Below are 11,623 nucleotides of genomic sequence, written 5' to 3' on the forward strand. Positions count from 1 at the left end.
CTCTTGACTTTGGGTCGGGTCAGGGTTATGAGATTGAGCCTCACATAGGGCTCTGCACCAGGAGGGGAGCCTGCTTAGGATTCTCTCTCCCCACTCCCCCCCCCTTCCCCCCCCCCCCCCCCCCCCCCCTTTTTCTTTTTTTTTGCTCTCTAAAAAAAAAAAAAAAGAATTAAAAGTATGTCATTTAATTTACAAAAATTTAAGGATGTTTCTAGTTGTCTCCCCTTTATTGATTTATAGATTAATCTCACTGTGGTCAGAGAACATTCTCATGATTTAAATAACTAAGTTATCTTGATATCTGCTTAAGAGCCCAATATATGGTAAATTTTGATAAACATTCCACGTGTACTTAAATAAAACTATATTCAATTCTTTTCATATTTTCTTAAATTGTTATGTCTACTGATTTTGTGTTTTCCAAATCTGTATCTTTACTGATGTTCTGAGTAGTCTAATAATGAGAGGAAGTGTTGGAAATATCCATTAAGTCTGTAAATTTGTTCTTTCAGTTATACCTAAATTATATCTTATGTTATCCTATTGGCTATGGTATTAAATACATGCACATTTAGAATTGTTATTCATAACCATTATGTATTAATAGATTTATCAAATAAAATATGTTCTCTGGGTCCAATTAATAATTTAATTTGTATTTGGTTTTAGTATAGTTATACCTTTATTACTCGTATTTCCATGCTATAGTCTTTTTAAAAATTTTCCTCCTGTCAGAGTTCTTATGTTTAGTGCCTCTTATGCATCTATTTGACAGACTTGTAGCAGTTACTGTCTGCTGCTAAGGTTTTCACTAGAGATGCAAGAAAAATGTGTCCTCGTGCTTTCCGTCTGTCTGATTGTGGCAGTCAATGGGGCAATACAAGGAAAAAAATACAATAAAATAAAAAATGAAAGTGTGCCTCTTATGAGCAATCTAGTTTATTTTTTAAAAATGTTGGGCAATTTTTTGGGGGGGTACCTGGGTAGCTCAGTTGATTAAATGTCCAACCTTTGATTTAGGCTAAGGTCCTGATCTCAGGGTCTTGTTAGTTATACACTTCTTATACTGGGTTTTGTTTGTTTGCTATTATTTTAGAGACCATAATAGGCATTCTGGATTCATTGAAGTTTGACAGAAATATCTACTATCTTATTTTCATGTATGTATTTTTCATTTTTCTTTTCCCTTTCTGTATGTCAGTCTGAATATTTTTTTTTACCCACCTACCTATAGTCTACATTTTTTTTTCCTTCTGCTTTATCTAATCTATTGTTAAACCAAAATAAGAATTTTAAATTCCCACTGCTGAATTTTGTTTTTCTAGAAACAGGAACTCTAGTACAGGAAAGAAACAAATGAGTTTATCTTAGAGTAAATCATTCTCTGTTAAAATTCTTCAAGTTGTTATCTGTTCTTCTGAACAATTAATCATAATAATTTGAAGGTCTATCTACTAATGCTATAATCTGCCCAACAATGGTCTATTTCTTTTGTATATTTTTCTTCTTGCCTTTTCATTCTTTCGTTCTCATATGGGCTTGTCCAGTGGCATATCTGTTAATTTTATATTGAATAATGGACATTTTAAATAAAGAATTATAGTGTCCCTACATAATACTGTTTTCACCAAGAAACAATTAATTTATGTCACAGGTTATTCCATTATACCAGCTACCTTTATTCTTTATGTTTTTGTGTTTTATAGAATTACAGGTTATATCTCTTTATCACTTAATCATATGATAATTTCTGTCTTTCAGTGTTGCTATTGAGCAATCAGCTGTCAAATTATTTGTAAATTTAACCAAAGTATTCTCTTTGGTTATTTCTTTTTCAATTAACGGTGCTTTTTTTTTTTTTAAATAAACATCTATTTAGTTATAAAAGTATGGGAGAAGTGATTTATTTAAAAATAAAGTAGCAAGTATAAGCCTAGTTGTTATAAAACTAATCACATCATAAGGTAGTTGTGAATTTAAGATTATGTAATACATGAAGATATGTATAATCATCTTATCACATAATAAACACTGTATGTGTTCATCATAATAGGGAATATTGATACTATCAATGCTATTATTTCTGCAGCTAGCAGGAATGTAGCCAGAAGAGCAGGTTTCTTTATATTTTCTACTTTCATGTTTTTTACAGCCCATCTCTAGCATTCACACTTCGATGAAAACATGGATCCAGACCACAGGTAATAGAAAATAGAAGAGAAATTCCATTAACTCATGGACAATGCAAGGTAACTAACTACATTCTGGACCAGACTTATGAAGTTGTTTTTAGGTTTAAAATATTCTGGATCAGTTATTATGAAGTTATATGTTTAAAAGAGCATAATTGTATAGATCAAAAACATGTGGTGATGGCAATTCTCATTTGGCACACTGTTTTAATCAATTATTAGTAGTTTTAACTTTTTAGAGGTCTCTTTTGTTTCCCTGAATGTCTCTCTCTCTTTCAATATTATTTACCTCTTTTCTTGAATCTCATGCTACCTCTTTGGCTGGTGAGATTTCAGAGTAATAACTTCTAATCTCCTGGGTAGAAGTTTCAGCACTCTGGAAATCTAGTGGGAAAAGACTGTGAGTATATTAAAAATATTTTTCTTTATCCTCTTAATGATATCTTGTTTCTCCTCTCATGCTCAGTAGATGACCTTATATTCTATTTTCCAGGAAAAAAAAATCTTAGATGTAAATATACTTTCATATTACTAATAAAAACACTTGAAACATTCTTGAATTTTATACCCATTCTATATTCTTTTAATTCAAATTACTATAAAAACTCAAGGCTCCTACTTTAAAGGCAAGTTCCTCACATATCCCCTATAAACAACACTTTCATCAGTTATCATTTCTTTTTCTTATATACCAATCTTGTCCCCACCAACTAGGTACTCTCATATGATAACATGTGGTTAAGAGTTATCTAACACTGAGATGTTGTTTTTCATCTTTTCTTATGCCTTCAGTGCAGTTATTTTAATAGGAAGTTATCATAGAGTATATCAAGAAAGGCTGTCTTGCTGTTATTTTAATCAAGGGACACATTATATATTCTTTGTTTATGTCTATGACATTTAAAAAATATTGGTCCTTGGGTTTCTCAATAAATCCATATTTTATATATAATTTTTAAATATTTCATTGGCATTAGACTGCTGCATGTATAAACATATTAAATTAAATAGATTCTATTTTTCTCAGCTTGATCATATATCAAAATTTTATTTTTGAGAGCTACCAACCTTCATGAATAATCTTTATAGTATTCGTGCTACGAAGTAAGGGCACTCATATATTTTTCTATCAAAATTTACCTTAGTAAAATTTTAGAATATGACCAGTATTCTCTTTCTTGCCACCTGATAACATAGTTGCTGTTTCTGAGAGCTCCCATCTTTTTTGCTTGTTTTTTCCCACACTTTATATATATATATTATGTGAATTGTAAAATTTTCCTTAATTTTCCAGTTTTCCTATGTGTAGCTTCTGAGTATATGTAGGAAAGGTTGCAATTAGTGATTAATGTGTTAAATGGGAAACATATGGTCAAAATAGGTGAATGAATGGACAATTTCAACAGAGAACTAGATTCTATAAAACATAACTCAATGACGAAGAATGAAATAATCAAAATGGTAGAGTAGAAAACCCCAGCCGCCATGCCCCTACAGAAACAATTAGACAGCTGTCCATGAACAAAAATAGTTCTGAGAGAGCTCAGGAGTCCACTTAAAAAGTTTAATGACACAGTAAAGCAAAACACCTAAAAATAAGTTCACAAAGGTAGGAAGAACAGTTTCATTTGCCTGCATCATCTCACAGCCCCCGGCAGCTCTCTGTCACCAAAGAGAACTTCCTAGACTAAGAGAACTTCCCTCACCAGGAAAAAGAGAGCAAAATGAGTCATCAGTTTCCCCAACTTTTCAGTGCTCTGAACAAAGTATCTGCTTTGGTCCCAACCCTCCCAGATACCAGTAAAACTGAGACAGCTAGAAACAAGAAATAAACATGGGGACAAACAGTATTAGCCACATGGCAGAAGTGACAAAGGTATCCAATAGCCTGTATTGAAGAGGATCCCAGCACTTTGCCACTTGAGGAGGTCAACAGCCCTTGTGGGCACTTGGAACACCCCCAACTGTCATCACTGAGGACCTCTTCATAGACCTGACTGACCCACAGAGGACCCCCATGGCTTTCTCCACTGAGGAAACCAACAGCCAATACAGCCAGCATGGATCCTTTGCAGATTTTGCTTTGAGGTTTTTCACCACAGACCTTCCTGTTTGCAGACACCAGCTGCCCAAGACCCTCCCCACCCCGTACAGTGCTTGTGGACCTGGTACCAGCCCTGATTTCTGTCATTGGCCAGCACCAATATTTGTACCTGCAGCTAGTCTCAGAAGCTATGTATGTGCAAGCCATTGGCCCTGGCCTTCTATCACCAGCATCAAATTCTGTGTGCACACTGAAAGCTAGCACCTATAGCCACCCAGATGCATGCAGACAGCCTGGGGCCTGCAGCTGCTTGGGCTCCCAAGCCAGCCCTGACTCCTATCACTGTGCTGCACTAATGTGCATGCTTGCAGCTAACCCCAGCAGTCACATAACTGCATGCTGCCTGACCTAACTCTCATCACTAGCCCCAACCATCATGCATGTGTTGTGGCTAGCCCCTGCAGTCATGCAAGTACATGCTGACACACAGAAACCCCATAGCTGCTTGTGTACCTGCAACTGATGCTGACCTCTGCTCTTGGGCCCAGCCATTGACACTATGTATGCGTCTGCATTGGCCCTTGCCATCACATAGGGCACCTTCATTCAGCCCTAACAGCAACATTCAGCAGCAGTAGAATGCATGTTGTTCTCTGTACATGGATACCTTCTCCAGGACAGATCATATATTAGGTCACAAGACAAAGCTCAGCAAATTTTAAAAGATTGAAATCATATCACGTATCTTTTTATCACAGTGCTATGAAACTAGAAATAACAGGAGGAAAACTATAATATTCACAAATATGTGGAAATTAAAGACCACACCTGAACAACCAGTGCTTTAAAGATGAATCAAAAGGAAAATAAAAAAATATATTGAAACAGGGCACCTGGGTGGCTGAGTTGGTTAAGCCACTGCCTTCGGCTCAGGTCATGATCCTGGAGTCCCAGGATCGAGTCCCGCATTGGACTCCCTGCTGAGCAGGGAGTCTGCTTCTCCCTCTGACCCTCCCCCTTCTCATGCTCTCTCTCTCTCTCTCTCTCTCTCTCATTCTCTTTCTCAAATAAATAAATAAAATCTTTAAAAAAAATATATTGAAACAAATGAAAATGGAAACACAACATATCAAAACTTTCAGGATGCAAGAAAGCAGTGCAAGACGGAAGTCTTGCCTACATTAAGGGAAAAAAAAGATCTCAAATAAACAACCTAATTGCATACCTCAAGGAAGTGGGAAAAGAACAAACCAAGCCCAAATTAAGCAGAAGAGAGAAGATAACAAAGGTCAGAGCAGAAATAAGTGAAATAGATTAGAAAATCAATAAAAAGATACACAAATCTGAACTGATTTTTTTGAAAACATTAACAAAATTGACACCCATATTGCTAGATTTACCAAGGAAAAAAGAAAGAAGACCTAAATAAATAAAATTATAAATAAAAAAGGAGACATTATAACTGACACCACAGAAATATAAAGGATCATTTGAGACTACTGTGAACAATTATATGCCTATAAATTGGAAATCCTAGAAGAAATATTTAAGTTCCTAGAAACATATAACCTAACAAGTAAAATCATGAAAAAATATAAAATATAGATAGAAATAGTAATCAAAAACCTCCCAGCAAAGAAAAGCCCAGGATCAGATGGCTTAAAGGGTAAATTTTAAAGAATTAGTATCTTTTCTACTTTCACTTCCAAAAAATTGAAGAGGGAGCCCCCCCAAACTCATTTTACAAGGCCAGCATTATGCAGATACCAAACCCACAAGTAAAGAAAACTTCAGGACAATATTGTTATAGAGATATATAGAGGTACAAACATTCTCAACAAAATACTAGCAAACTAAATTCAATAGCACATTGAAAAGATGATATACCATGATCAAGTGGAATTTATCCCTCAGATGCAGGGATGTTTCAACCTAGGACAATCAATAAATGTGACACACTACATAAATAGAATGAAAGACAAAAATCATATGATCATCCCAATAGATGCAGGAAAAAAATTTGAGAAAATTCAACAACTCAACTTTTTGATATAAACTCTTAATAAATTATGCATAAAGGAAATACACCTCAACATAATAAAGGCATATATGAGAAGCCCACAGCTAACATCATACTCAGTGGTAAAGAGCTGAAAGCTTTCCATTTAGGATAAGGAATAAGACAAGAGCACCCACTCTCATAACTCCTATTGAACAAAGTATTGGAAATCCTAATTAGAGAAGTCAGGCAAGAAAAAGAAATAAAAGGCATCCAAATCAGAAAGAAAAAAGTAAAACTGTCTCTATTTGCTGATGACATGATCTTCTTTTTTTTTTTCATGATCTTCTATATAAATGCCCTCTAAAGATGCCATCAAAACATTTTTGATCTAATCAACAAATTGAGTAAAGTTTAAGGATACAAAATCAACATACAAAAATTAGTTGCATTTACAGAAGACTATCTCATTCACATTAGCATCAAAAATAATAAAATAGTTAGGAATAAATTTAACCAAGGGAGTGAAAGATCTATAGACTGAAAACCATAAGACACTGATGAAAGAAATTGAGGACACAAATACATGGAAAGATATTCCATGTTCATGGATTGGAAAAAATAATAGTGTTAAAATATCCATATTATCCAGAGCCATTTATAGATTCAATGCAATCCCTACCAAAATCCGAGTGGCATTTTTCAAAGAATAGAAAAAAAACAATTCTCAAACTCCTATGGAACCACAAAGACTCTGAATAGCCAACACAATTTTAGAGAAGAAACAACATGGAGGCATCTTACTTCCTGATTTCAAGCTATATTACAAAGCTACAATAATCAAACAATGTGGTACTGGCATAAAAGCAGATACATAACCTGAAGGAGCAGAATTGGGAGCCCAGAAATTAACTCATACATATATGGTCAACTGATATTTGTCAGGGGAGCCAAGAATACTCAGTGGGGAAAGGACAGTCTCTTCCATAAATGGGAAAACTGGATATCCACATGCAAAAGAATAAAACTGAACCCATAACTCACACCACTCACAAAAATGAACTCAAATGGATTAAGGACTTTAACATAAGACCTGAAAAAGTACATTCCCTGAAGAAAACATGGGTAAAAAGCTCCTTGACATCAGTCCTGGCAATGACTTTTTGTATATGACACTAAGGGAACAAGCAACAAAAGCAAAAATCAGCAAGCGGGACTACATCAAACTAAATTGACAAAATCAAGGGCAACCTACAGAATAGGAGAAAATATTTGTAAACCATGTATCTGATAATGTTAATATCCAAAATATATTTTTTAAAAACTCATAAAAACAATGAAAAAATGTTAATGGCAAAGAAACAAACAATCCAATTTAAAAATGGGCAGAGGACCTAAACATATTTTTCCAAAGAAGACATACAAATGGCCAACAAATACATGAAGAAGTGCTCAACATCACTAATCATCAGGGAAATGCAAATCAAAGCAATAATGAGATATGACCTCACACCTGTTAGAACGGCTATTATATAAAAAAAAAAGAGGTAACAATGCTGAAGAAAAAGAGAAAAAGAACAATTGTGCACTACTGGAAGGAATATAAATTGGTACAGCCACTGCAAAAATCAGTCTGAAGTTTTCAAAAAATTTAAAATAAAACTACCACATGACCCAGCAATCTCACTGGGTATATATCCAGAGGAACTGAAATCACTATCTTGAAGAGATTCCCACGTTTGTTACAGCATTATTCACAATAGCCAAGACACAGAAACAACCTAAGTGTTGACTGATGGATAGATAAATAAAATGTGGTATAGATACACAATGGAATATTACACACAAGGAAATCCTGTCATTTGTGACATAGATGGATCATGGGGGCATTATGCTAAGTGAAGTATATCAGAAAAAGACAAATACTATATAACCTCACTTATTATGTAGAATCTAAAAACATTTAACCCATGGAAACAGGAAGTGGAACTGAGAGAATTAGCATGTTATTGGGCTGCTTCACCCAGAAAGAACCCATCACCCAAGACTTGGAGCTGGAGGAGAAGAAGACCATATTCTCACCACATACACCTGGAGTAGAACTTCCATCATATTGATCTGAGGAGAAAGGGAAAGGGTTGTGGCTCAAATGCCATAGTTCTTCAGTGTTCTTAGGAGAACTTTGTAAATTTGATTAAATACACTTATCTCCTTGTGCTCTATGCTCTCAGGACAATTTCCACAGTTTAAACAGTATTTAAAAAAATATAATGTTCATCAATTTTCAATTGTTTTGTCAGGGAACAGATCTGTGGACCTTGTCATATTGCCATTTCACAAGTCAAGTTCCTTGCTTTTTTTTTTTTTAAGATTTGTTTATTTGTGAGAGAGTGCATGCGAGAAAGAGAGTGCAAGCGGGGGTGGGGGAGGGGCAGAAGGAGAGGGAGAGAACCCTCGAGCAGACTCCCTACTGAGTGTGGAGTCCGACACGGGACTTGAGATCCCAGGACCCTGAGATCATGACATGAGCCAAAAACTAAGAGTTGGACTCTTAACCAACTGAGCCACCCAGGAGCCCCAAGTTCCTTGCTTCTTAACTACAAATTATATGGAAACTCAAGTGAAGGAAAGCAATCCATCAAAAAGAAAATGAAATAAACTGATTTTGAGTTTCACATAAAGTCATGTTAACAACAGCATAAAGTGTACGGTACAAATGTTCTTATTCTAAGTCTCCTTTAAATACAGAAAGAACTTAAAGTTTTATATTCTGTATTTGTAAGCTGACTATAGTGTTGAAATTTTCAATTATAATTTTTTATGTAGCAATGTAACCACTGAGAAAGAAAGATATAAAAGGTTCTAAGTCATAACATATTTTGAGAATATTTATCTCAATAGCTAAGAGTATACAGATGAGCTGTTAGAATGGGAAGTTTAGAGGAGTCATTGCATCAATGTTGACAATTATAAAGACTTTTGTTGTTTCTTTTTTGATATTTTATTTTCTGTCATCCTCACCTATATATCACAAAAATTGAGATAGTATTTAAATTTATTGATATCCCGTACAATCAAGGAAATACTTATATTTTAAGTAAATCAAATAAATATGACAGAAATACTAGTCAAAATACTTAAAATGAGACATAAATCAGATTAGTTGTTTTCATCTTAATCTTTAAAACTACCTGGCTGGTTCTTTGCCTTAAAATCAAATAATTTATGTTAATTTTTATAGTCCTTAAGACTATATTTTAAATTGGGAAACTCCAAGTAGTAGTCTATTGAAGTAATTTGATGTACTGAAATTTTACTTCTAATAAAACATTTCCTCATAATTCTTAATCTCAGGAAACAAACTGAGGGTTGCTGGAGTGGGGGGTGGGGTGGGAAGGATGGGGTGACTGGGTGATAGACACTGGGGAGGGTATGTGCTCTGGTAAGCGCTGTGAATTTTGCAAGACTGTTGAATCTCAGATCTGTACCTCTGAAACAAATAATGCAATATATGTTAAGAAAAAAAAAAAAAAAGAAGAAGAAGAAGGTAGCGGGAGGGGAAGAATGAAGCGGGGGAAATCGGAGGGGTAGACGAACCATGAGAGACGATGGACTCTGAAAAACAAACAGGGTTCTAGAGGGGAGGGGGGTGGGAGGATGGGTTAGCCTGGTGGTGGGTACTGAGGAGGGCACGTTCTGCATGGAGCACTGGGTGTTATGCACAAACAATGAATCATGGAACACTTCATCTAAAACTAATGATGTAATGTATGGGGATTAACATAAGAATAAAAAAAAAATTAAAAAAAAAAAAGAAATTATAAGATTCAATGGAGAAGATGGAATGTGAGAGCATTCTCACATGCTCCTAGTGAGAGTAACATTTGATTTAATCTTTTTTGGAAAGTATTGCATAGTACTCAATAAAAGCCTTAAAATATTTGTCAAAAAAAAAAAAACAAAAAAAAAAACATTTCCCCATTTTTTTTAAATCAAGAATCAACTGGAGGGTGCCTGGGTGGCTCAGATGGTTAAGCGTCTGCCTTCGGCTCAGGTCCTGGGATCGAGTCCCACATTGGGCTCCTTGCTTAGCAGGGAGCCTGCTTCTCCCTCTGCCTTCCACTCCCACTGCTTGTACTCTCCCTCTCTCTCTCTCTGGCAAATAAATAAATAAAATCTTAAAAAAAAAAAAGAATCAACTGGAATCATCCCTAATCAATAGACTCACCACTGTATTTCCATTGCACTTGTTTTCTCAGTTTTCCCTTCTGTATACCATATCATTAGATTGACTCTCAACAGGCTATTGTCTTTTGGAATCTAATAAAAATATAATTAATTTTATACACAATTTGTTTTGTAGTTCTTTAGTGAAAAAGGTTATCAGATCAGACTTAGATTTAGTCTGATATATCAGTTTCTAAATTATACTACTGCTCCTACCTCCCTTTAGAATATTTGCTTTGACAATAATTAGCAAAAGTATTAATAATGACTTCCAGAGAAGTACACACAAATCCCATGAAAACTGGATGATGGAAGAGACAAAAGAACCCTGCTAAGTCATCCACAGCTTTGCAACTCTGATTGAAGATCTTCAATTAGAAAATATTCTGTTCAGTGACAGCAAACCATTTCATTTTTAAAGTTTCTATAAGATCATAATTCTAATATGCATTCTTTCATGGGTCATATCTGTAATGTAATTTTTTTAAAATATCAAAATATAACAATTCTTTCTGGAATTGTATTAGAAAGACACCAGTTCTGAGATAATTTATTTTTAATAAACTGCCTTCTACCATAAAGGGCCTAAGGTCAAAATTCTGTCAACATATCTTTATCTATAATAGAAATAATTTTGTTTCTCTGGGTTTTACTCTCTACACTGGTAACTAACGGAGCATGTCGACTGAAGGTACTGTTTAAGTGACAGAACATTTCTGATTCACAAACTGCACGTCACAATAAATAGACAATCAGAACTTTACCTAATCTACTCTAACCTCTTAATTTTACTATTTAAAATATTGAGGCTCCGAGGGTGAATGCGCTCACCATGATTTCTAACAGGGCTGTTTCTAAGAGAACAAGGTACCTCATTCCACTCCACCGCTCCTTTCCTTTGCATCGTTTTGCCTACATTGTAAACAGCTTTTGTAAGTACAATTAGAAAATATAGATAGACTTTTCTAAATTTTTCTCGCCTCAATCAGTGTTTCTGAATCCTTAACACCCTGCATTTTGAGGCATAAAAGCATTCATCTTACATTCATATTGCTGAAAGCTCATCCGTACCCGCAAGTCTACCGCTATTGCTTAGCTACACTATATTATCTCCAAACCATATATTGGGATTTGTTTTGCCTGGACAATCTGAATTGTTTA

At 34.9% G+C, this 11,623-nt stretch overlaps 1 non-coding gene across 1 annotated transcript; it reads left to right on the plus strand.

Annotated features, from left to right (window-relative positions):
- The first annotated feature begins 758 nt into the window (after positions 1-758).
- Positions 759-894, plus strand: LOC123325012. The gene has a single exon (XR_006540180.1). It is a non-coding gene; the product is annotated as a small nucleolar RNA SNORA31 (small nucleolar RNA).
- Positions 895-11,623: the final 10,729 nt, after the last annotated feature.

The sequence above is a fragment of the Neomonachus schauinslandi genome, chromosome 5, assembly GCF_002201575.2.
Source record: "Neomonachus schauinslandi chromosome 5, ASM220157v2, whole genome shotgun sequence".
NCBI lineage: Eukaryota > Metazoa > Chordata > Mammalia > Carnivora > Phocidae > Neomonachus > Neomonachus schauinslandi.